Here is a 24,339-nt window from a genome sequence, read left to right as displayed (position 1 = left end):
GTCCAGCTGTGCTTTTTCACTTGGTCATCAAGGTCCCAGCTGTATTAGCTGAGGGGCCTACTTTACTGAAATTTGCTGGAGCTGGTCAAGGGATTTCTTTATGGGGATCAGGCCAGAAGAATTCACAGGAGACATGTCTGGCTGATATTGGAAGGAGGCATCCAAGTATCCAAGGACATTTGTGAGTACAGACCGGTATGTAAGATTCCAGTGACTGTGTGCTGTTACTATTGCTCTGGAATCAGCATCAGCTTGTGCTTAAAAATGAACATTCCTTATGGTGTCTCTGTGTAGCCCAGTTCATCATTTGCTGCTGCAAGGACTGTGCTAGGAAGCATGAGGAAGTAAGCACTATCCTCATCTCAGTACTTTGCCCTAAAGGAATATCCCACAGTTACCCTGCACCTATCCAATTTCAAGTTTAATAAAGCATCAAAAAAAGGATACCCCTAGCCTAATTATTGAACCAGAAGAGTGACTGAAGATGTGTGCTTGGCTCTTATTACACTAACTGGCGAAAAAGCTTTGGGACCAAATCAGCAGGCCCTTTAAAGGGCGAGTGCTACATAATAGCCAACATAAGGTAATTATTAAGTTTGGGCAGGTTTAAGATCTTGGGCTAATGGCTTTGTGCTGAAACCTGCCAGAAATCCACCCCTGGAGCCAAGTTCTAAAGTACAGAGGACCAGGGAGGTCTGTATTCCCTTTGGGTCAAGGACCGATTGCTACTCTCTTGTCTACTTCCTCTTAGCAACCTTACTCTTCTGCTCCTTCAATATCCAATCATATGCCAGAGTGGGTTTTAGACCAGGTTGTGTTGTGTCACTGCAGTGTAATCTGCCTGATTCCCTGGTCCAGGGCCTGATTGCGCTGTCTGGCAGGAATCACAAGACTGGCTAACCATAACTCTAAGTCTTTTGATGGGTAAAACAGTGTACATATATGCATTGCAACAATGTAATTCTTTGCTTGGATTGCAGCCTTAAAGATAACCTATCATGATAAAATGCTCAACCTACCATTGTTGACCTCACTGTTAAAATTCTATCTGTCTGACTATATTGTTGACTGATACTTTCTGATTCTCAATCAGTTAGTGATGTCACAGTGAAGTCAGAATGCCTGACCTGTATACTTGACTCACAATACAAAAGTGTTGAAGGCACCGGACCAGTAAGGCGGTCAGACAACCAGCATTTTCAGGAGGTCAGCAACGACAGTCTAAGCATTTCTCTTATGAAAGGTTTCATTTAAGCAGTGTTGCTCAACTGTGGTCCACAAGGCCTCGTACATATTTTCAGCTCATATTACAGTGAACTCTGGTCAGCCTTTAAATAAAATTTTGCTTGATCACCCTTCCCACCCATATTATAAAGGTCTACTAATCGCTAGTCTACTAATCGCTGTAAAGCAGTGAATTACTTATCTTATTCCTCGCTCCTATACCTTTTTCCCTGTTTGTCGATCTTCCAGCTGTTCCCTCACCAGTGTCATCACATACAACATAGGACCAGCGGTCCTGCATTGTACATGAGGATGTTGAGTGTCCACACACCCTGGAGCTGGAACAAATGGTAAAAAGAGCACCAATTTTCAGAGGAGCATGGAATAAGGTAAGTTTTCTTCTGTTTATACTGTTGTGTGTTGGCAAGCAGAGAACACACAGAGGCTGGGATGAGATTAAACAATGTATTCTGTTCCAACAATACACAACCAGGCCCGGTGGATAGGCAAAGCTGACTGGAGCCACTTACAAGACTGTAAGCGAAGCGTATCCTGAGATGCCGACATCTTCTGCCAAGAGGAGCGGGAATGTGGGATGGCCATTCTACACCCAAATGGGAGGCTTCCTGAGAGGAAATAACGTGGTCCCTGTACTTTCCCTACTCCTCTGGAACCTCTCCCTACCACTATATGCTGACCCTACCAGACAGGGAACCTGTCCCTACACTAGCAACTTGCCCAAAGCATGCCACACCCGGATACCAGAGTCTTAAGTAGACTCTGCCCTGACCCGTGGTGGCCACCGAGGTTCGGTGAGGTGCCATTGTCCAATTGGATCTCCCTGATGACTGCAGGAAGTGATAAAAGAACTTTACAGCTTCCTTCCCCTTTTGTATTGCTGCTTTGGCCGACCGCCACCTACAGTGGGAAGTACAAACTGCACCTGCATACACTATACAATATACAGCTACAGTTGCAAGAAAAAGTTTGTGAACCCCTTGGGATTACGTGGAGTTTTGCATGAATTGGGCATAAAATGTGCTCTGACAACAATAGAAGAACACAGTCTGCTGAACATAATACTACACAAACATTAGATGTTGCCATAGTTTAATTGCATGTAACATGTAAACATTCACAGTGCAGGGAGGAAAAAGTATGTGAAACTTTGGACTTAATAACTGGTTGACCCTCCTTTGGCAGCAATAACCTCAACCAAACGTTTCCTGTAGTTGCAGATCAGACCTGCACAATGATCTGGAGTAATTTTGGACCACTCCTCTTCACAAAACTGTTTCAGTGTAGCAATATTCTTGGGATGTCTGGTGTGAATCGCTCTCTTAAGGTCATGCCACAGCATTTCAATCGGGTTGAAGTCAGGACTCTGACTGGGCCACTCTAGAAGGCGTATTCTGTGCTGTTGCAGCCATTGTTTTGTTGAATTACTTGTATGCTTTGGGTCATTGTCCTGTTGCATCGCCCATCCTCTGCGGAGCTTCAGTTGGCGGACAGATGGTCGTACGTTTTCCTGCATAATGTCTTGATAAACTCTGGAATTCATTTTTCCATAAATGACAACAATCCGTCCAGGCCCTGAGGCAGCAAAGCAGCCCCAAACCATTATGCTCCATCCGCCATGTTTTACAGTGGGATGAGGTTTTGATGTTGGTGTGCTGTGCCTTTTTTTCTCCACACATAGTGTTGTGAGTTCTTCCCAAACAACTCAATCTTGGTTTCATCTGTCCACAGTATATTTTGCCAGTAGTGCTGTGGAACATCCAGGTGCTTTTTTGCAAACTTCAAACGTGCTGCAATCTTCTTTTTGTACAGCAATGGCTTCCTCCGTGGTGTCCTCCCATGTACTCCATTCTTGTTCAATGTTTTCCTTATTGTAGATGTGTCAACAGAAATGTTAGCATGTGCCAGAGATTTCTGTATGTCTTTAGCTGACACTCTGGGATTCTTCTTTACCTCATGCAGCATTCTGCGCTGTGCTCTTGCAGTCATTTTTACAGGACGACCACGCCTAGGGAGAGTAGCAACAGTGCTAAACTTTCTCCATTTGTAGACAGTCTGTCTTACCGTGGACACATGAACATCAAGGTTTTTGGAGATACTTTTGTAACCCTTTCCAGCTTCATGCAAGTCAACAATTCTTGATCGTAGGTCTTCTGAGAGCTCTTTTCTGCGAGGCATGGTTCACAACAGACAGTGCTTCTTGAAACCAGTAAACCCAAAACAGGTGTGTGTGTTTTTAAGGGCAGGACAGCTGTCAGCAACACATCCAATATCATCACACTGATTGGAGTCAAGGTTAGCTCACTCCTGGCTCCAATAAGCTCTGGGAGAAGTCATTAAGCTAGGGCCTCACATACTTTTTCCTCCCTGCACTGTGAATGTTTACATGTTATGTGCAATTAAACCATTTCAACATCTAATGTTTGTGTAGTATTATGTTCAGCAGACTGTGTTCTTCTATTGTTGTGACCTAGATGACGTTCAGAGCACATTTTATGCCCAATTCATGCAAAACTCCACGTAATCCCAAGGGGTTCACATACTTTTTCTTGCAACTGTATGTGGCTGTAGGCACGCTCACATACCAGAAAGTGCACTACTGTTTTTCAGGAGCAATTCCAACCAAAATTCAACTCATTCAGGGTAATACTTGGGCTCATTACTCACCTTTTCTTTTGCTCCCCACTGATCCATTCATTGCCAGCAGCAAGAAAAATACTTGTTGCTTCTGAGTATGAAGAAGCATGTGACTCTTCCCATGTAACGGGGCTGGACCAATCAGCACTCCTACACGAGGTGTCCGTTGCCACATATTGCTTACACAGGACCTTCCTTGCTCCCACCAACTGAACATGGCAAAGATAGGTGAGCATGTGCATCTGGAGAGACAGCAGTTGAAGTGAACCTAATACTTTGACCTGCATCGGCAAATACAGGTTCACTTTGAAGATGAGCTTCGGGCAGATAAAACACCATTAAGTCCAGACACTCGTTATATATCATTTTAAATGTAACTAGTAAAAGTACACGACTATGTCTTTATATTCACTTCCTTTAAGACCTAATTTACATGGACATGTCCATTTTTTTGGAAGGGCATGCAGGTTTCTGCTTGCAGAAAAAAGCATCTGTTTAGACGCGTTGAGACAAAATTAGGCACGTTTAGATCTGTTGCATTTATATCCGTCACATTTAAATGCGTTTACGCGCATTTGTATGTGTACATGCGGTAAAAACGCAGCCACAGACGTATCTTGGCTTTTTTTTTTCCCGTATGACGCTAAACGCAGCGCTTCCTTAATGGCCCATTCATTAGAAAAGATGTTTAGAATGAAAGCAGAAAACCTGTAGAAGCTGCAACTCACAAAGTGAATTTGTTATCAGATAAGTGAGTGTTGGGAGTGAGCAAGTGAGTTTGAGAAGCACATCACTACTCATAATGAGCTATTTAACCTATGGTTTACCCTATGGTGTCTGTAGCTTTAATGGTGGCGGTGACTTTTTATGGTGACTGTAGCTGTGCTCTATAAACTTGCAGGGTTGCCTCTGCTGATCTAACAAGTTTATTCCAGTGGAGGAGGGGTAGGGGTATGCAGGGTAATCAAAGTCCGTGTGATTGGGACAGGTCTACTAACTTCCTTGATCAATGGCCCCTAACATCTATCAGCCAGTGGGCACCTGCTTGCCACCATAGACAAAAGATCCAATCCGACCATCTCATGTCTGTGGATGCCTAAGTTTGTAAAGTAGTCTTACTCATGCATATACTCATTGGCTCACTTCACACAATCTATTTTCTCTTGTATTCTCACTAATCTGCTCAGTGCCTAATAAGTCATATACTCACGCTCTAACTATTTTAACCCCTGAAACACTTTGTGCTTGTCCTCATCCCTCCTCCTGAACACCCCATTGCCTTTGTTTATTCTCCCGTCTTCCTGTCCTCTCTCACTTTTTATTAGCCTGCCCCCCTTCTCTCTCTTCCTTTCCTCCTATTCACCTAACCCCTCCATCTTTTTTTTTTATTTTATTCTCCGCCTTCCACAATAGTAGATTCCAGGTGCCGTGTCACTCCAGCACAGGCAGAGATGCAATCTCTCCGACTACCTTTTTCCCTTCACCCACCAGGACCTTTGTCCCTTTAATCTGCCCTATCACATGTTATATGACCACATTCCTCCGCCTCATGCTGCAGGGGGGAATTAAGGTTGCAGAAAAAAGTGACTTAACTTTGCCCCCAACATCAACTCCCTCAACTGTTTCTCCACTCTGCCCTCCCCTCGTTTCTTCTCCCTTTCTAGCTCACCTTCCCCTCACAGAATCCTCTCCGTACAGTAAACCTCTTTTAGTTACTTACGCCCAGTTTAGTTTGCACTCTGTGTTCAAAGCGAAAAACGCCAAAACTTTGTTCCTTCTGCGCGGTGGTGGCCGTCTCTGGTTTCAGGTCCTTTCCTCCCCTCTCGTCCTCTGCCTTCTCAGTCTCGCTGGTGACTCCTTCCTAACTTTGTAGTTTCCAGTCTGATCTTTTTTAACTCACCCCAAATCTGGCTCCTGACACCAACCACCCCCCCCCTTTAGTCCTTCCTGGCCCTTACCCACCCCTACTTTCACCGTGGCACACACAAAGATTACACAATGTTAAAACTACTGTAATTCTCCTATTAATAATTCAATCACGACTCCAGTTTTAGCCTGGCACCCTCTCCATCTCAGAATTAAAGAGAGAGAAAGAAAGAGGGACAACATGTGTTTGTGAGGACAGAGGAAAAAACGGGGGGAGAGAGAGAGAGCAAAGGAGGGGGGTTGTTTAAACAAGGAAGGCACGTCGAAAAGAACAAGGGTAGTCTGAGAGACAGTTGGCAAAAGCAAAAGTGGAGAAGAAATAAAGAAATAAAAAATATCGGCAGCCGGGGTGTAAAAGTGGTGGGTAAGGAGGAGAGTAAAAAGAGAGAAAAAAAAAAAAGGAGAGGGCAGGCCAGAGAAACAGAGTTTGGAAGGGGTGGAGGAGCTGGGGTAAGGGGAGAAGAGGGGGGGGGGGGGAGTGGAGTGAAAACCCAGCCAAGAAGAAAAAAAAAAAAGTAAAATCCATGCCAACATCAGAGCTGGCACTAAAGTGGCAAGCGAGTGGAAGAAAAATAAAACAAGTGGCGTTTATCGCATATTTTTAAAAAAAGGAATGCGATAGGGAAAAAGGAGAAAAAAATGTAAAAGTTAGGGTACTGAGTGGGGGAGAAGAAGAGACATGCCGTGCGTCTCTTTTCTGCACTCTCTCATTCTCGTTCTCTCTCTCGCTCCCTCTCTCTCTCTGTCCCCCCCTTCCTGTAAAAGTGTATTGCAGGCTGACTGCAGCTGAGAAATCCTACAGGCTGGCTTGCATAGAAGATGGCAAGGTTCCAGTGTTTCAACGCTGACTTCCCTACATTTTGGACTGGGTGTTAGAGTAAAAGCAATTCAAGGAGAGCAGAAAGGATCAGGAGATGTAAGGTTTACCAGGCGCCTTTTTTTCCCACCATTTTTTTAACTCTCTATTTTTGTACTCGATAATTTACTTCTCTTTGCTGTCTCTATCTTTTCTCTCTTTGCAACATTCTTTTACTCTTTTTTTTTGTTCTTCTTTTTCATGTTACCATTCAGTATTATTTTCTCCCTTTCACTTTCCTATTTGAAGCCGTGCAAGAATTCCTAAAATCCACCAAACTTTTCTCTCATTGGGAACTTAAAAGGTTACATCTCTTCTTTTTTTTTTTTTTTTTCTGTTTGCCGTGTTGATAGAAGTTCCTCCCTCTGACTGGTATGTGCCATTTTAATATTAAGCAGTCATTACAGCCTTTTCTGCTCAAAACACATTGGTGACCTTGTTCTGGGGACATACATTGTAAAACTAATCTCATTCGCGTTGGAGTGAAGATTTAGCAAAAGGGCCCACAAAATTGTCCCAGCTGAGCTTCATCCTGGCAAATTTCTTCCCAATCCCAGGTAGAAGCGAATCTGGCTTGGCCCTGGAAGCACGGAGGGGACAATCGACTAGGGGATGAAAACAGTGGACTTGCTTTAAAGTAGAGGCGAGGAAATAGATTGGTCATAATTATTCTAACTTCTGTAATGTCCAAATCAAACATAATTATGTATGTGTTTATCTACCTGTGTGCTTACTATAGAAATCTGAGTGTGTGTATATATCTATAGGTGCAAACGCACAAAATATATATGTATCATATATATAATTTTTATGTGTATATGTGTATTACATGTGTGTTTTGTATGTATTTGAATATGTATGAGCATATATATATATATATATATATATATATATATATATGTATGAGTATTATATATATATATATATATATATATATATTCTCACACACATATACTATATATATATGTATATATATATATTCATATATATATTATACATAAATATTGTTATTATAATATTTATATATAGATATATATATAGATATATATATATATAAAAAATACGATATATATATATATATATATATATATATATTCTCACACATATACATATATATATATTATACATAAATATAGTTATTATTATTTAATTATTTATTTATATATACATACGAGATAGATAGATAGATAGATAGATAGATAGATAGATAGATAGATAGATATTTACAGTATATGCAAATGTATACAACACATAAACATACATGACCTTTAATTTTTTTTTACTTTTTATGTACTGATACTTAGTTATGCACCCTCAAAGCATGACTTTAAGTCCCTCTGGTACCAGCGTACATAATGTGGTTCATGAAATATTTGCTCGCACCAAAGGTCTATATGTTCCCGCACTGACTGTTAATCCTGATCTTGTATTTTCAGCACCCACAGTATGTGTCTCGCTGTTTGTGCGAAAAACACATGTGCCACTGGTTTGGTGCTGATGCCATCCCTGAAAGGCATGTGCCCACATGTGCTGGAATGACACCAACTCTTAGACTTTTTTTTTTCGGGGGTGCAGGCCTATGCATGTTTACTACTTCTTTACGGGCTTCTGGTGTGACCAGAATTTTTAATGTTCTGTATATTTATTCCAAAGTGGCCTTTTTTTCAGATATTCATATATAAAGCAGCTCTGTATCAGACTCTAGAGATAAAGTGCAGTGCATACTTTACCCCGTCTGCCCTGTCTGGTTGGAGACAGTCATATGGCGCAGGCCCCTGGAGCTGATACTGTACCCTGATGCTCAGACTTCAGGGCAGAGGGGGTGACCAGTCACCAAGTATGCCCTCCTCCCCTCCTTCCCCCTCACTGGGTATTGATAATACTTGCTGAGTTTAAAGGCACATATGAGAAACCCTGGCATTGCTCGACCATACCTTGAGTATTGGAAATTTATAAAGCTGCACATAGTGCTAAAAATACCCTCCATGATGGCAGATTTACAAAAGCCATCTATGAATATTATCATCAATGAAGTGCACCTCTCCAACAGCAACTTGTGCATAGCTGCACATACATTGAAAGGAACATAGCGTTTTGCCAGGAAGTAACATATGGCATGCAGGACTGTGCCCAGAAGGTCCCATTGTGAACCAATACCAGGGTGGAATTCTGCTATAAAATATTTATGTCCATTTATGTAGTCTACACAATAAAATGTAGAAGATTACATTCAAAAACAAATTCTGGCATATACAGTATATATATATATACAGTATGTATATATATATATGTGTGTGTGTGTGTGTGTGTGTGTATTATATATATATATATATATATATATATATATATATATATACATATATATATATGTGTGTGTATTATATATATATATTTATTATATAAAATTAGAATATATATATAATACACACACACGTGTATATATATATATATATGTATGTGTATATATATATATATAAATATATATATACACATTGGAATATAAATCATCTGAAATGTTATAATGATATTGACTTGTAATACTTTATGAGGTTCTCTGTGCCTGAATTTGTAGAAACAATACATGTTTGTATAGGAACATGTATGTACATAACAAATCAAAGTGTGTGTGGTATAGCTACATATATGTGTACACAAATATCTATCTGTCTCTGTATGTGTTGATAAATGTATATGTATATATATATATATATATATATATATATATATATATAACAAATAGGGTGAGTCACTTCCAATTTGCCACAAGTTTCTCACATAGTGATCACGTGAAAAGTGGACTCTCACTACATCCACTTACATATACTTTTATATATATATATATATATACCAATGTGCATGCATGTATGCATTACTTTGCAAACATGCATATGTTAGCTATATCTTTATATTTATAAAGTGTATATATGATGTGTATTAGAAGTAGACAAATACACAAGAAGCGTTTTGTATTTTGCCGCCCTTCCACTGGATTCATTTTTCTATATACATATTGTAACACTGCTTCGGCAGCATTAGTTCCTATGAAGTTCGGTAATAGTAATACTGTTTATATACAAAGTCCTGATTTACTTTCTATTTCTTAGTCTGCTGGTGTTAATGTATTGTGACCACTGAACAGGTTAGTATTGCTGTCATAAAAAAAATTTCGAACATGTAATATATTATACTACTGCGCCACTTCAGCTGCTTATACAATAAAAACTGTATAATTCTAAAAAGAAAAAATTATATATATATATATCATTAGCCCTAACTAATTTTAGTATAATATAACTAATCTAAATTCTATACACGAATTACAGTTTCAGAACTTTAGTGAGCTCTGGATAGTCTACGTGGACTTGGTGTAAGTGTTTCAGTTACATCAGGAAGTACAAGGTCCAAAATGAAATTAATTAAAAAAAAATATATATATTTAAAATGGTCTTGGGTTTACATAACGAGAGACTAAAACTATATCTGTATTGCAAATATTTATGAATAAATCACAGCCGACAGTTTGTCCTGAACGTGGAAAAAGAGAAGCAATAGGATTTGAATGATCGCACTTTGTCGAATGTGTTTGTCGTTATACAGTTATTTACAATGTTACTCTGAGGTCCTTCATAGAAAGCATGACCACTTGACCAGTTATAAGTTTAGATAAAAAATATATTTTATATAACAGAAAAAAAGTTAAGGTTCTATTGTACCTTTACATCCAAAGATTCTAGTTATTTTTATTAAACATATGCATCAGTTGAAATAAATGTGTTTTACTGAGAACATGGAATAAAGGAAATACATGTATGGAAAAGTTATTGTTAAAGAGATTGTTCAGTTGAAGAGTACTAGTGCAGAATATTATGATCTCCTGGAATCAATAGGAAGTAATAAAGCAACATTTTACACGATTACATCTTCAGATGCACAGTATATTAAGGGGGCATTATTGCCTCCAGGTCTACAAAAAAATAAAAAATGATCACTAAGTGGACATTCACAGAGAGGTTATATGGAGTAAGAGGATGATTAATAGCACATATTATATGGGGCAATAGGAAGTTATGGGGTGGGGTTATAAAGATTCATAGGAAGGCGCAAAGACAATGTTAAAAGGAATAAGGTAAGATTAAGATAAGAATAGGATGTTATAAGGAATCCAGTTGAGCAACAAGTGGTTTTATATATATATATATATAATTTTTTTTGTAACAAGAGAAATTATAGGGAGGAGTTTATGTAGTAATAGGCAGAGCTATAATATATATTATATGGGTTATTAAAAGACATTATAGGGACCAATGGGAAGAATTATACAGAGGTTCTATAAGTATAAAGCTGTCCTCTAATTAATGTGACAGTGTCATCAATAACCAACATATCCAATGATATAACTTCTTTACAAGTTGGCATTTCAGTACCACAGCAAAATACATGTATGCGCTACAATCCTGATAAGCAACTAGAATATGTCTGCCTCCAGAAAATGGTTATATGTACATTGGTCTGGCAACATCACAATCTTAATGCCTGACAATTGTGATAAAACCACAAAAAAAAATCTTCTAGCTGAGCCACAAATGTGACCACTGGGTGCACTACATCGCTGAAGTGCGTTATCAATAAGCGAACTAGTACCTAGGAATTTAGGATCAGCAGATGCCTCCCGTTTGTACGGGGTTCAATGTTAATTGGTCTTCTTGTAGATTAAAAATGAATCCATCTTACATACTTGAGAATCCACTGCCAGGTAAACTCTTGAAATATAAGGTTTTGGCCCAACTACCCTCCACTTCTGTCTCTATTGTCCTAAACATTAGGATGACGTGGTAGTCTGGATTATTGTATAAGAACTTTTTTGGCAGTCAAATCAATTTGTGACCTCAAATCATCAGCTTTAAGATCAATGCTTACCATATATGGGCCAGTATTTACAAGTGGTTTGTACAACATGAACGTTTTTTGCAATAATAACAGCAGTGTTTTTATTAATGGCCAAGTAATAATGGACATGTGTAAAATGCTGTTGAAAAACCCTTTGCGCCACAATCAAAACATTGTCTAAGTTAGTTAAAAAAAATTGCAGAGGATTTGGTGCAGTTATAATTTCAAAGGGCTAATGAGGACAACAGAATTACCTCTTTTATTTGCTATTCCTGGTCTGTTTGATGACTTGAAATATTTTTTTTTGTCAAATTGAAAACAAAGCAGTTGAGTAAGTAAAACAAATTCTTAGCATAATTTTAGGGGTTTTAAATTGTGTGATGTATCAAATAATTTCTTTTGATTAATTCACCAATTTTGATTGAATCTGTTGAATGGCAATAGAATACGTTTTTTATAGCATTAATTATTTTCTCTTGATTTTTCAACCAAAAACACCATCAAATCAAAGTGGAAAATAACTCAGTGTGTCCACCTGGACCTTGGTCTTCAATCTACTATATGACACCTATGATTGTTCCAATAGTTCTACAGTCCACCAAGCTTCTAGACTGCTGGCCAAATATTTTTTCATTTAGCATAAGCTGGTCCTCTTCCAAAAAAGCTTTTTTTTTTCTTTGAATGAGGCAAAATGTGCTTATTTTCATGAGAGCACATCATTTTTGGCCAACATAGATAATACCCTTCAGGCCAGCTCATAAAATTAATGTTGAGCCTTTTTAATGAACATCTAGCAAATGTAAATCACAAGATACAAGAATGGTGGAAAGAAAAAATAAGAGACCAACTTAGTGTAAAGAATAAGGGGTTGGAGAGTAAGAAAAGAAAAGAAGAAGGTACATGAAATGAAGAGAAAACCTTCAGTTTTCAAATCACATTGATACACAAATAGATTTCAAGAGAATATTCTGGACTGGAGAAAAAAAGACAAACTTTTTACTTAGAATTTTATTAAAATTACATTTGTGTTTCAATCTGATTTTCTAACAATAACAAAAAATTATAATATTATTTTGGTGTAACCAAGCCAATATTGAAGGTGTTCAGTTCTCTATTTTGTGTACAGAATGCCCATAAATATTTTTTGGTCACATGATAATGCTTTTCTGGTTAAAACACTTGTACCGATCCTTTGAATAAAACAAGCAGACCCTCTCACTTTGCGCTCAAGAAGTAGAAAGTGACTAGAATGCATATGTCCGTTTTTACAGAACAGCAGCAGGTAAAACTGTAAAAACTGTAATTCTTCCAATGCACATAAATAATCTGAACACCATTATTTTAATTAGCGTAGAGGTATTTGTTTAAAAAAAAGAGGATACTGGTGAGGTGGAAATGGAAGACCAAGGAAGTGAAGATGAAATCAAGACTTAGGTGATGGAAAGAAGAAAATAGAATGCCGAAGATGAAAAGGAAACCTGGGGGGCTGAAAACAAGACAGGTGAAGTAAAAAAGAAATGATATGAGGATAATGAAGACCTAAGGTTGGAGCTAAGTAAAAACTGGGGACGTGGAAAAAAGGAGACCAGGAGGTGAACAGAGGAGGACAATCAGCAGGTGAAGTGACCTGGAAAATAAAAAGAATGAGAGAACAAGGCAAAAAAAAATGGAAAGGTTAAAGGACATGAAAGGTGCCCAAAAGAGAGTGGTAAGGTAAAAGGAATTGAAGGTGGGAAGTTGAAAGGGTATAAAAATCAGAAATTAGACAATGGTCTCTATAAATGTACTATATTTTTCAATCAGAAATATATACTGTATATTAGAAAATGTAATGAAGTAGATACAACCAACAAGGTAGATGATGTTATTCCTGACACCGTGGCATTTCATGATATATTCTTCATTAGTTACATGAACTATTCTGCTTGAGGTCTAAAATTGTATATATTAATTCTAAATAGATACTGTAAGGTAGTCCAAGCTTTATACACTAATTGGGCCTATATGGGTAGCCTGTGACATTTAAGGTCTATTTGGATATGTGATAACTAAAATGGAAAACACAGTCCTACAATGAGCAGAAATGCGCATGTAAGCAGTTATTGGATGGCTAATGCTATTGCACCCGCAAGATGTGGATATATGGCGCACTTGCTCTTTGACCGGGTCAGATTTATTTGGCAGCTACCATAGATGACTGAAATTTGGTTTTCATGTATCCAAGTCGTACTCAGGTAGGGCAGATTGATATATGTGTGTAAGGGAAGATTTAGTCTACTGTTTCTAGAGTTGGTGAAAAATATGTTTCAGGATATAGCTGATATAATTAAAAACTATAAAAAGAAATAGCAACTTATTTGTTCTTGCATTGTTAATGGCATTTGTGCTTCTGATAACACTCTGTAGCCTTCTGAAAAGCATCTGTGGGTGTGCCATATTTTCCCACATGCTGAAAAACATAGAGCAGTCTATCTGCGCCAATTTCTTGGACATGTATCCCACACAACATGAAATGTTGATAGCGTATGCACATTTTAATAACACAAATCATTTCACATACATTTTTCAAAAGGAAGCCCGCCCACCTCTGACACCAATGTCAAATGCCTTGGCAAATGTGGACAAATTGCCAGACTCCAGTGTGTCAAAATATAACTAAATGAAAGATTTATAAATAATACAATTTGCAGCAAGCTCAGCATACAAAAAAATAATATATGTAGATGCTAGATCTGTTGTTTTTGTCGAAAATGTAGGGCTTCTAAGGTGCTACATTGTCTCTATGGACAGCTAGAAAAGAAATAAACAAGGGCAGTGCTGGAGAAGCTAAATCCATAGCATCTCAGTTTAGCTTTTTTGGGTCGGGATGCAACACCAAGCACATGAATTATTTGGAGTAGTTACCTCAGGAGGCCACTTCAAGGCAGCCTGATATTGTGCTGAGCAACTATCTTCAGGTGCTGTGAGCATTAACAGCAGCTGCTGTTACTGAGATAAGTTGCGTTGCTCACACTCCCACTTCTGCCTTGTCCACCATACTGAGGCTGAAACATAACTGGAATGGATGAAGGAAATTGTCAAGAAGGTTATGCCAGAATGCAGGATGTCCTTGTGAGGACTAAGGATGAGATAAGTTTCCCTGGAATCCCATGGGAATAACATTATGATAGGCCTCTGGCCCAATGAGCTTCAGAATTTGCTGCAGCTGCTCAAATGACAAAGAGGCTGGGATGTTTGTGAGATCATTGACCTAATATGACTACATGATCATATTAATGGGCAAGGCCATTTTCCAAATATTGCCATGTGGCCATATTAGATCAATCCTGCTGCTGGTCATGTATGTGTGTACAGGGGTGCGTGCATCTGCTGCAGCAGCTCAAATGACAAAGGGGCTGGGATGTTTGTGAGATCATTGACCTAATATGACTACATGATCATTTTAATGGGCAAGGCCATTTTCCAAATATTGCCATGTGGCCATATTAGATCAATGCTGCTGCTGGTCATGTATGTGTGTACAGGGGTGCGTGCATCTGCGTGCCCGCTACATCATGTGTGTAGGCTTGTTGTTGGTTTTGGTGCCAATCAGGCCATTTAAGTGAAGCATCTGCATGGGTTCAGTGCTGGCCTGTCTTCAATGGTATTTGTGATCTGTGTGCTGAGTTTCCTGATTGACATACTCCTACGTATTTATTTATTACAGGGTTACAGGTACTGATTTAGTACTGTCAATTTACACAGCGCTTTACATATTTATTATACATTCATCAGTCCCTAACCCTCAAGGGGCGTACAATCTGAGGTCCCTAACTCACATTCATATACTAGGGCCAATTTAGATATGAGCCAATTAACCTACCAGCATGTCTTTGGAGTGTTGGAGGAAACCCATGCAGGCACAGTTAGAACATGCAAACTCCAGGCAGGTAGTGTCGTTGTTGAGATTCAAACTGATGACACTAGTGCTGCTAGGCGTAAGTGCTAACCACTTAGCTGCTGTGCTGCCCTTATCTGCCTGTTGCTGACCATGGCCTTTACCTTGACTACGCATCTGTCTACCACGTCTGTACCTGATCCACCTGTCCATCACCGACTTTGGCCTGAACTCTGACTAGGTACCTGCTGCCACATTTGTTTTTGATCCACTCGCCTGTTACCGACCCAGCATCTGCCTGCTGTTCCTATGACCTTCGTGCATCTTCTTGCTGTTCCTGAAACCAGTCATCTGACTGCATATGGTACATATTCTTGCTGTTCAAGTGTCTCCAGCCTATTGACACCTCCATCCAGCAGACCAGCTAAGCAGTTGTGCCACTCTGTGCCTTTTAATGACCAGTCAGTTCTGTCAAGGGTACTGGGGCAGAGGAGTAATATCTCTGGATAATATCACTGGAAGATGTCTGACAACATATTGCTGCATTTGCCCTGCCTTTGAATAATCTTGAATAATCTTAAGGGCCATTTAGAGGGTCATATCCAGTCACTTTCCACCCCCGCTACTTCCTCAATACAAGTTCACACACAGACACCGCCAGCCACACTTGAGGTAATAGCTGTGACTACAGTGATGATTTTGCCCCTGAGCCATGAGTGCCTACTCCTCAGTTTTTTTAGTTAACAAAGCAAATTCAGACCTTTATAAAATGCCTGCCAACTGTACCTCAGTGTGCAGCCCCATGCCTTCTCTCCAGAATCAAAGTAGGAAAATCTCTGTATTACAAGGTGAACCACAGTCTTGGGCACAAGACAAGCCTTTGATGGAAAAAAGCAGCCCCTCCTCGTCAACAGTGTCTACCGTCCTCTAAGCCATAGCACACCTTTATGATGTTCCTCAGTTATCAGCTACTGCTGAGTTTACCTTCCATTCTCTCCAACAAGATTGTAGACCAGTAGAGCATTGGGTCACTGAAATCAAGTAATGGAGCTTCTGATACCAGCTGGATCAACATGGTCCTACTTTCCCAACTTTGTCTGGGCTTTTCAGAATCTTTAAAAGATTAACTTTTATGAGTATGGGTTCCAGACTGTTTAGAGGAACTTGTCCATCTGGCTTGGTTGAGAGAATGTAGAGCTGAAATAACAGCCAGTTCATTCCTACTTTAATGTAGTCAAAGGTTTCAGTTCTGCCAGGCTCTGTTTCCATGGGTCCAGCCACCCCAGTCAATGAAGCACCAGCTCCAATGCAAATAGATCCTCTATGACTTCCACACCTTTGTCGGCAGAACAACCTGTGGTTGTGCTGTAGGCATACTAGGCATTATCTATGTCCTGCAAAGATCCAGTAGGTTCCTGTCCATTTCTGGCCAACCACTTGTGATTTTATTTTGCCTTGTAGCAGCAAATAACTCTTCAGCCCAATTTACAAGGACTGTCCGTCCATTTCGTGGATGGCTCTCATATCAAATCTGGCCCAGTCACACAAAAAACTGTTCCTCTACCAGCTGTTATATCCCCTCACGGTAAAGAATGCTGTGTCTGAATGCCATTGCTTCACTTTCATTTTCCATAATTTTGGCCATGCTGTGGCTGCCAGTACATAACCTGTGTATTGATTGGGACTCAGCTTTACCTTCAAGATTTACCCACATCATCCTCACCTCTTTTCTATGTGGATCCTCTTGACGCTTAATTGGAAAATTCCATTCCTATGGTCTATTATGATTTTCTGGGTGGATTCAATAAACAAGGAGCAGAGACCCATCTGCCACACAGGACATATGATTGCCCAATTGAATTACTTCTTGGGGCTGAAATTCCTTTGAACCAGATTTTTCCCTCCTCTGAACCTGAATTCGAGACCCTGAACAAGTACATCAATGATAATCTGAGGAAGGGTATTATTTGCCCTTCTACCTCTTTGGCTGGCCAGGAATTTTCTTAGTAGAGAAGAAGGCAATTACCTTCACCCATGCGTAGATTATCAGAAGCCTATAACTTGGTGCACATACGTGAAAGTGATAAATGCAAAACTTCATTTCACACCTGATTTAGACATTTTGAATATTTGAGACGGCCTTTCAGGCAACAGTATGGGTATGAATTTAAAATGACAGAGCATTACATTTTTGGGACTGATCATATCCACTAAGGACATTTAGATCGACCTTAGAAGGTCACAGCCATTCCCAACCAGCCCCAGTAAGACTCAACAGTTCACTGGATTTAGTATTTTTCTTAATCATCACTTTTATCGCACAACTCACCAGTAGAACAGTCATATTCATGGGGCCTCGAGCCTTAGACAGCATTCGACCAGCTTAAAGCGGAGTTCCACCCAAAAGTGGAAGCTCTGCATGTCTGCCTCCTCCCCCTCTCCGCTGTCACTTTTGGCACCTTTTGGGGGGGAGGGGGGAGCGGGTACCTGGTGTTTACAGGTACATGCTCCCACTTTTGGCTAAGTTCACCACTGCAAACTGAGCTGGAAGTTTTGCCCCCTGGAAAACTCAACAGGTCCCAGAGGACTGCAGCCCATTCACAAAGCGCAGCGCACTTAGCGCATGCACAGTAGGAAACCGGCTGTAAAGCAATGGCATTTTCCCTTAGTCAAGATGGCAGTGCCAGCACCTGACAGCCAACTGAAGAATCAGCTCGGGGTAAGGACACCGCTGGATGCCTGGGCAGGTAAGTGCCCTAATATTAAAAGTCAGTAGCTATAGTATTTGTAGCTGCTGACTTTTAATTTTTTTTAGGGGAAGGGCAGGAGGGTGGAACTTAATCACATCAGCACCAGTTTAGAGTCATTTGGATCCTGCTCTGCCACATATTTGGTAAGTGGATGATTCTGATTTCAGCAGAAAAGAACTCTGATGTGGGAGACTGGGAACTTCTGGCAATATAAATCTCATTAGAAGAATGGAGATGTCTTCTGGAAAAGGCAGCTCACTCAGTATTGATATTTAGAAGTTACAAGTTCCTTGAATATCTGAGAACTTAATGTTTGAGACCATCCCAAACTAGATGGGCAATATTCTTTTCACATTATGCATTCACTTCACTTAGTGGCTGGGGTTTAAGAATTGCAAACCATAGGCATAGTGTGTATTTTGCGAAACTGAAGAACCACCCTCATCTGATAACTTCTTGTCTGCTAGGATTCCTTTGTTCCTGCAAACAGACCTCCTGTTCCAAATGAAAAACAAGCACTTAGGAGAAGTACGCAACCCCAGGAGTAAAGCAGGCCAAAGACCAGCCTTTTTCAGAGTGCCCAGGCACCCTGGGATGCCTTCTGGTTTTTCTAGGGGTGCCTTGGCAAAATTCCTAAAAATTTCTCAAAAATTGTATACAAGCCAGTGGATGGCTGAAGTCTGCCTTTAAGTTACACAAAGTCAAAGGTTTTCATTCTGCACCACTACAACCTTCTAGCTGATGGTGTCCTAACAACCAATTACATCATCGGTTGGCAAGGAGGATGTTGGGTGCCTAAAAAACATCCTTGTTTGCCTTCCCTTGCCCTCCCCTGCCCCCAATCATCAGCACTGGGATCACATTAGCTGATTGAGGGAGAGAAACTGAGGGGGAAGAGAAACACTGGAATACTAGTCAGTACCAGCGTTCAAAGGTTTATTTGCTTTGGAAGAATGTATAATTCTTGCTGCATTATGGAAAACCATTAGTTTGGTTTTTTACATTTTAGAATGGAGTGCCTCAAGATTGTGCATAATTTTAAAGGATGCCTTGACTAAAAAAGGTTGAGAAACACTGCCATAGACGATGCGATTTTCTTTATGCTATTGTGCTCTCCCAGCAAGGGGGCGTGGGGTGCTGTCCCTGCCTGGAAAATACAATGACTAATGCTAGTGTCCATAGCTGCTGGCAATAATCACATGTAAAAATCCTACATACTGGTTTTACCCAAGTCGATCCATTGATCGACTTGGGTAAAACCAGTATGTAGGATTTTGTACAATCAGCCTGCCCATAGATAGATTGAATCTGGTCCCTGCTGAACCAGCTGAGTTTTGGTCCATATATGGCTATCTTTACATTACATACTGTATGTAGGACAATCTGCTCTGGTTTGAGAATAAGATTTTTGTACCTAAGTCTGTTTTCAGACATTGTTATGATCACCACCAGGTGGGACATTTTGGGGTACATAAGACATCTGATACTCGTTCTGGTAGCCGAGTCTTGGGGCTGACTGTAAGAACTATGTTGATGCTCATATCAACTGCATACAAAATAAAAGTAACAGGACCAGATCTTGGGGTTTATTGAAGACTCTTGAAATTCCTAACAGGTTTTGAGGGCCACACTACCCTCTTTGCCAATGTGTAATTTTTTTTACCATGAAAGGGATCCTATACAATGAAAAGAAGACTTGAATATTTGTGAAAGAAACTTTGAGACCCCATGGGATCCCTACTAATAGTAATAATAAGGCCAAGAGGTCCAATTCACCACTCTATAAAAATAAAACTATGTTTTTCCTCAGCATACCCTCCTCAAATCAGTGTACAAACAGAGAGAACCAATCAGATATTGGAGCAGTAATTTCACTGATTTTGTTTTGTTAATATCACTGGCTGAATTCAGTAATCACCAGTATTGAGAAAAAATGGGTAGTCACCTGCCTGTTGTCTCCCTGCAGCTTATCCTTTCCAAATTAGTGACTTATCATGTCCTGTTCTGCACTGTGTCTCTGCATCTTGGTAGAGGCAGGGCTTTGCTTCCTTATATGAGAACTTCTACCCTAATTACAAGTGATCTGAATACTGGTGGGGAAATATTTAGAAAGCAGCAGAAGAGCTGGGGGAAGCACAGATCCACAGAGTGAATGAAGCAGAAGCAGGGAGATCCTTGCACTGTGGGTCCTCAGACACAGCTTCCTCTTCAGCTAGGAGAACAGTGAGCAAAATAGTAGTGTCATACCCAAATTCATGAGACTAATAGAGGAAGCAGTGTCTTAGATGATATCACACTGCATACAGTATATACAGCTATGAGGCTGTAGGCACAGGGGAATTTAAGCCAAAAGGTAAATCCTTCAGGGTACTTCTTAGGCACAATTAGCATTTTTAGATTTTCCCTGTAAGATAGCAAACATTTATTTTTTTAGTTCAGGTCCATTTTAATAGCTACCAATCAGAATCCTACTTTTCTGGGCAGGACAAATCTGACTAGAAAAGGAAAGTTACATGTACTTAAGAAGAAGACCCTCACACTCCACTTGTAAAGTACACTATGAAATCTAAGTGCAGTGGATGTGTAGAACTCAAATGCAAGTGAATTCCATAGACTTTCCAACTTGACAGTTGCCTTGTTTCCTGGCTAGCATTAAATGCTAACTGATTGATTTCACTCTGTTCAGAATTGATCTAGCACTCAACTTGCCAGTTTCTTTACCCAGTTTACATGACAGCAGCAGAATTTCAGAGCTCACAGTAAATGTAGTTAAAGTAAACAATTTTCTGTCCATGGCAAACCTTCTACTGTGAAGATGTAAGTACAGGAAACAAATGTAACAAAAGAAATGTTTATTAAGAATTGAAAAAAAACCCTCCACAGAATCAGTCTTTACCACTGTCTGCTATCCCTCCAATAGTGGCCCACGTTCAATAAGAAATGGGGGAAGGCCAAGCTGTCTTCACAACTCCTGCTGAATTTAAACCTAAATCCAGCTGGGTAGATTGTCAAAATAAACTATGACAAACACACCTGTTGCAGAATTGCTACTGCTACTATTATCAGAACTAAAGGAAAATATATAGAAATCCTTAAGCTTCCTTCTACATTACTACCAATTTTGGTAAATCATTTTTCAGTTCAGTTACCAACCTGCAACATACTAGTTGAAAGTTAATATCAGAATTGCAGTGGGAATTCTTACTCTGGAATGTGTTAGTTGGGTATACAGAAGAAGAGAACTCAACCTGGCCACTGCTACTTTATTAAACATGTAATCCACAAATCAGGAAGGGGTGGGAGCAGTGCAACACAAATAGAAAGGTAGACTCTGGGAAGTTCCATGCATTCATCTAGACCAGGGGTCTCCCCTGGCTAGTTTGCTGTGCTTCAGACTTTAGAGGGCCAGTGGGAGCAGAAAATGTCCCAACCTCAGTTGTAGTAAACAATGCCCCATCAGTCATTTTAGTGCCACATTGTTGGTATGAATGGGAAGAACAGTGCCCATTCATTGGTCTCAGGGGAATAAATTATGACCCATTGTTGGTGTCACTTTGAAGAATAGTTCCCCATATCAGTAGGAGAAATAGTTACCAAGGGCCAGATAAAGGCATGCAAAGGACCACATCCAGCCACAGTTTTGAGACCACTGATCTAGACTAGCAGAGGTAAGGAATGTCAGCAATTTATGCATTACAAATCTTTTAGCGGGTGAAATAACCTGGTTGTAAAATGAGGTACTCACTGACGTGTGATGAGAACCTTTAACACTGTTACCATTATCTACATATAATCCTATCACTGGGAGCTTTCCCAAAAAAAAGACACAAACATTTCTGTGCAGATTTTTTACCACCAGTTTTTTTATTGTATATTGGCATAAAAGTTTTGCATTGTCAGAGATTAATGTTAAGGTTTACATTTGGGGGTTAGCTTAAAGTTTTCCCATTCATTTATTTCAGGTACTTGTATAGTGCTGTCAATTTACACAGCGCTTTACATATATATATTGTACATTCACATCAGTTCCTAACCCTCAAGGGGTGTACAATCTAAGGTCCCTAACTCACATTCATACATACACATACTAGGGCCAATTTAGACAGGAGCCAATTCACCTACCAGCATTTCTTTGGAGTGTGGGAGGAACCCGGAGGAAACCCACACAGGCACAGGGAGAACATGCAAACTCCAGGCAGGTGGTGCCATGGCTGGGATTCAAACCAACGACCCTAGTACTGCCAGGCAGAAGTGCTAACCATTTAGCCAAGTGCTAACCATTCATAGAGGGCTTAGAGATTACAGAGTTTGGTAAAACGTTAGTTTGAGGATGGGGGTATTGGAAGTTTGGTGTTAACAGGTTGGGAGGGTAAAGGTTATGGAACAGAGATGGGATTAAGCCTAGGAGAAAAGGTCTATAAGGCCATTGGGTTTGGGGCTTAGGATGACTTTCAAGGATAGATTAGGGTTTACAAGGTGGTTTAGATTTAGTTAGATTAAATTACTTAGTATTAGGGTTTGGGTTATAATTACTGCCATCTGCTATAGGCATCATCATAAAATACACATGGTTGTCAAAAATTGAATTCTTTGTACAAAAGTTTACGTTCCCAATATGATTCCTATTATTTTGCCACTATGTAAACTTCCACAGCAGTTTTCAGAAGCCAAAAATGAACGTATCAAGCCCAAGGCCCCGATTCCTTACTTTAGGCCAGGCAAGGATGGTGGACAAGGGCCTCATAAGATGTCAAGGGGTCCCACAGCCACTTTACATAATGGATTTGTAAAATCCCTAAGCTAGGAAGATGGTTCCAAGAACAAATCTATGCTCTGGTCAGCCTATGTCCTTAGATCTCCATGGTTTGATACATGATTATTTGCTACATTACATAGTTGAGTCAGGCTAGGTCTGTAGTCATGTGTCTAAGTCACAGCCACAGCTTGTTCCCCCCTCTCTTTCTCTCTTTTCCCTCTCCCTCTCCTCTGAGCGTCTGTATTTGTGTTTATTTTGACAAGACGTGCCCCCCTACTTGTGCACGCCCCCTCCCACTGATCTCCATGTGTGAAAGGAAAGATTAATCCCAGCCAAAATCAGATCTGGACTCTTAATTAATTACTGTGGAAGAGCTGGAGTGAGCCGCGCTTTATAGTATTACAGAGTATCTCAGAGCAATAGGATTGAATCGAAATGGTCGCCGTTAATATTACGAGCCTCTGTTTTCAAAGAGGAAATATATGAGCCCATTCTGTGTATCAGGGAGGACAGTACTCCACTGTGTAATGTGAAATGCTCATAGCAAAGCTGGTCGCTATGTATTTTAGCGGTGCGCTAACACTTTGGCTTTAGAGGTCCCACATGTGGGCCAACAATAAACCATTCAACGGCCTTATTTATCCTGCTGGAACTTCAATGATGGGATCTTTGTCCTGGTCGGCCTGCACATCTGCTGTTGCCATTATGAAGGGGTATAACTCTACCTGGAATTCAAATTTATTTTATTAATATGGAGAATATAAAAAGAGGTGTGAGAACACCCAAGGGTGGTTGGGAACACCTAAAACTCCAAGGAAGGCAGGAAGACAGCAAAAACTGTGGTGATGAGATGTTGCTGCTGAATTTCCTAAAATACATGAAAGAAGGCAGGTGACCCAAGTTTTACTTCTATCCTTGGAACAAAAGCATTTAGTTATTTGCCTTATTAAAGGGAAAATAAAATGTATTTTCAGTGGTTGCATATTTCAGTTATTTTCACAATCTACTTCTTCCCTATTATTGGCAGTAATTGAAATATAGAGATTTGTAGAATAGCTAATAGAGAGAGTTCTTAGTTGCTTTGTGCAGCTTTTTTTCCTCTAAGACAGTATATCTAAACCTAAGAAAAAAATGGCTGCAATAGTTTTCTATTTCATGCTTTATTTCCTTTCTTTTCACCTGATGATTCACATTTCCTAATATAGACCTCATGCACACAGGCAGAAAAATTGATGCTGTTACAGGCGTCTTTTTTTTTTATAATGCATTTCTATGTTAGCCTATGTGGCCATGCATCAGGCATTGAGATCAGTATTTTAAGATCAGTTTATATCAGCACAAAAGACGCACCAAAGATGCGTTCAGATAGGAGTTTATGAGCATAACTTATGCATGTGCATAAATGTAT

General features: G+C 39.9%; 1 protein-coding gene and 1 long non-coding RNA gene across 12 annotated transcripts in view; one reads left to right on the top strand and one right to left on the bottom strand.

The window, feature by feature from the left end:
* LOC149439389 (uncharacterized) overlaps nt 1-5,780 on the bottom strand; it is a 173,679-nt gene extending 167,899 nt beyond the window's left edge. For all 4 annotated transcript variants that reach the window (XR_016307823.1, XR_016307822.1, XR_016307821.1 and 1 more), the window contains exon 1: nt 5,600-5,780. This is a non-coding gene — a long non-coding RNA (uncharacterized LOC149439389). The remainder of the gene's footprint in view (nt 1-5,599) is intronic.
* NFIX (nuclear factor I X) overlaps nt 1-24,339 on the top strand; it is a 326,337-nt gene that overhangs the window by 26,102 nt on the left and 275,896 nt on the right. For 6 of the 8 annotated variants that reach the window (XM_089659086.1, XM_089659085.1, XM_089659082.1 and 3 more), the window contains exon 1: nt 6,565-6,721. The exons of 1 other annotated variant lie outside the window; for it this stretch is intronic. The gene's annotated coding sequence lies outside the window, so the exon portion shown is untranslated. Of the gene's footprint in view, nt 1-6,564; nt 6,722-6,882; nt 7,034-24,339 lie in introns of those variants that run through there. One more of the 8 variants, XM_089659079.1, reaches the window with a different exon arrangement.

Source organism: Staurois parvus, unplaced genomic scaffold (genome assembly GCF_062004578.1).
Source record: "Staurois parvus isolate SC_StPar_1 unplaced genomic scaffold, SC_StPar_1.0 ptg001131l, whole genome shotgun sequence".
Lineage (NCBI taxonomy): Eukaryota > Metazoa > Chordata > Amphibia > Anura > Ranidae > Staurois > Staurois parvus.
Note: the sequence above shows the minus strand (reverse complement) of the source record. Positions and strands in the feature narration are given on the sequence as shown.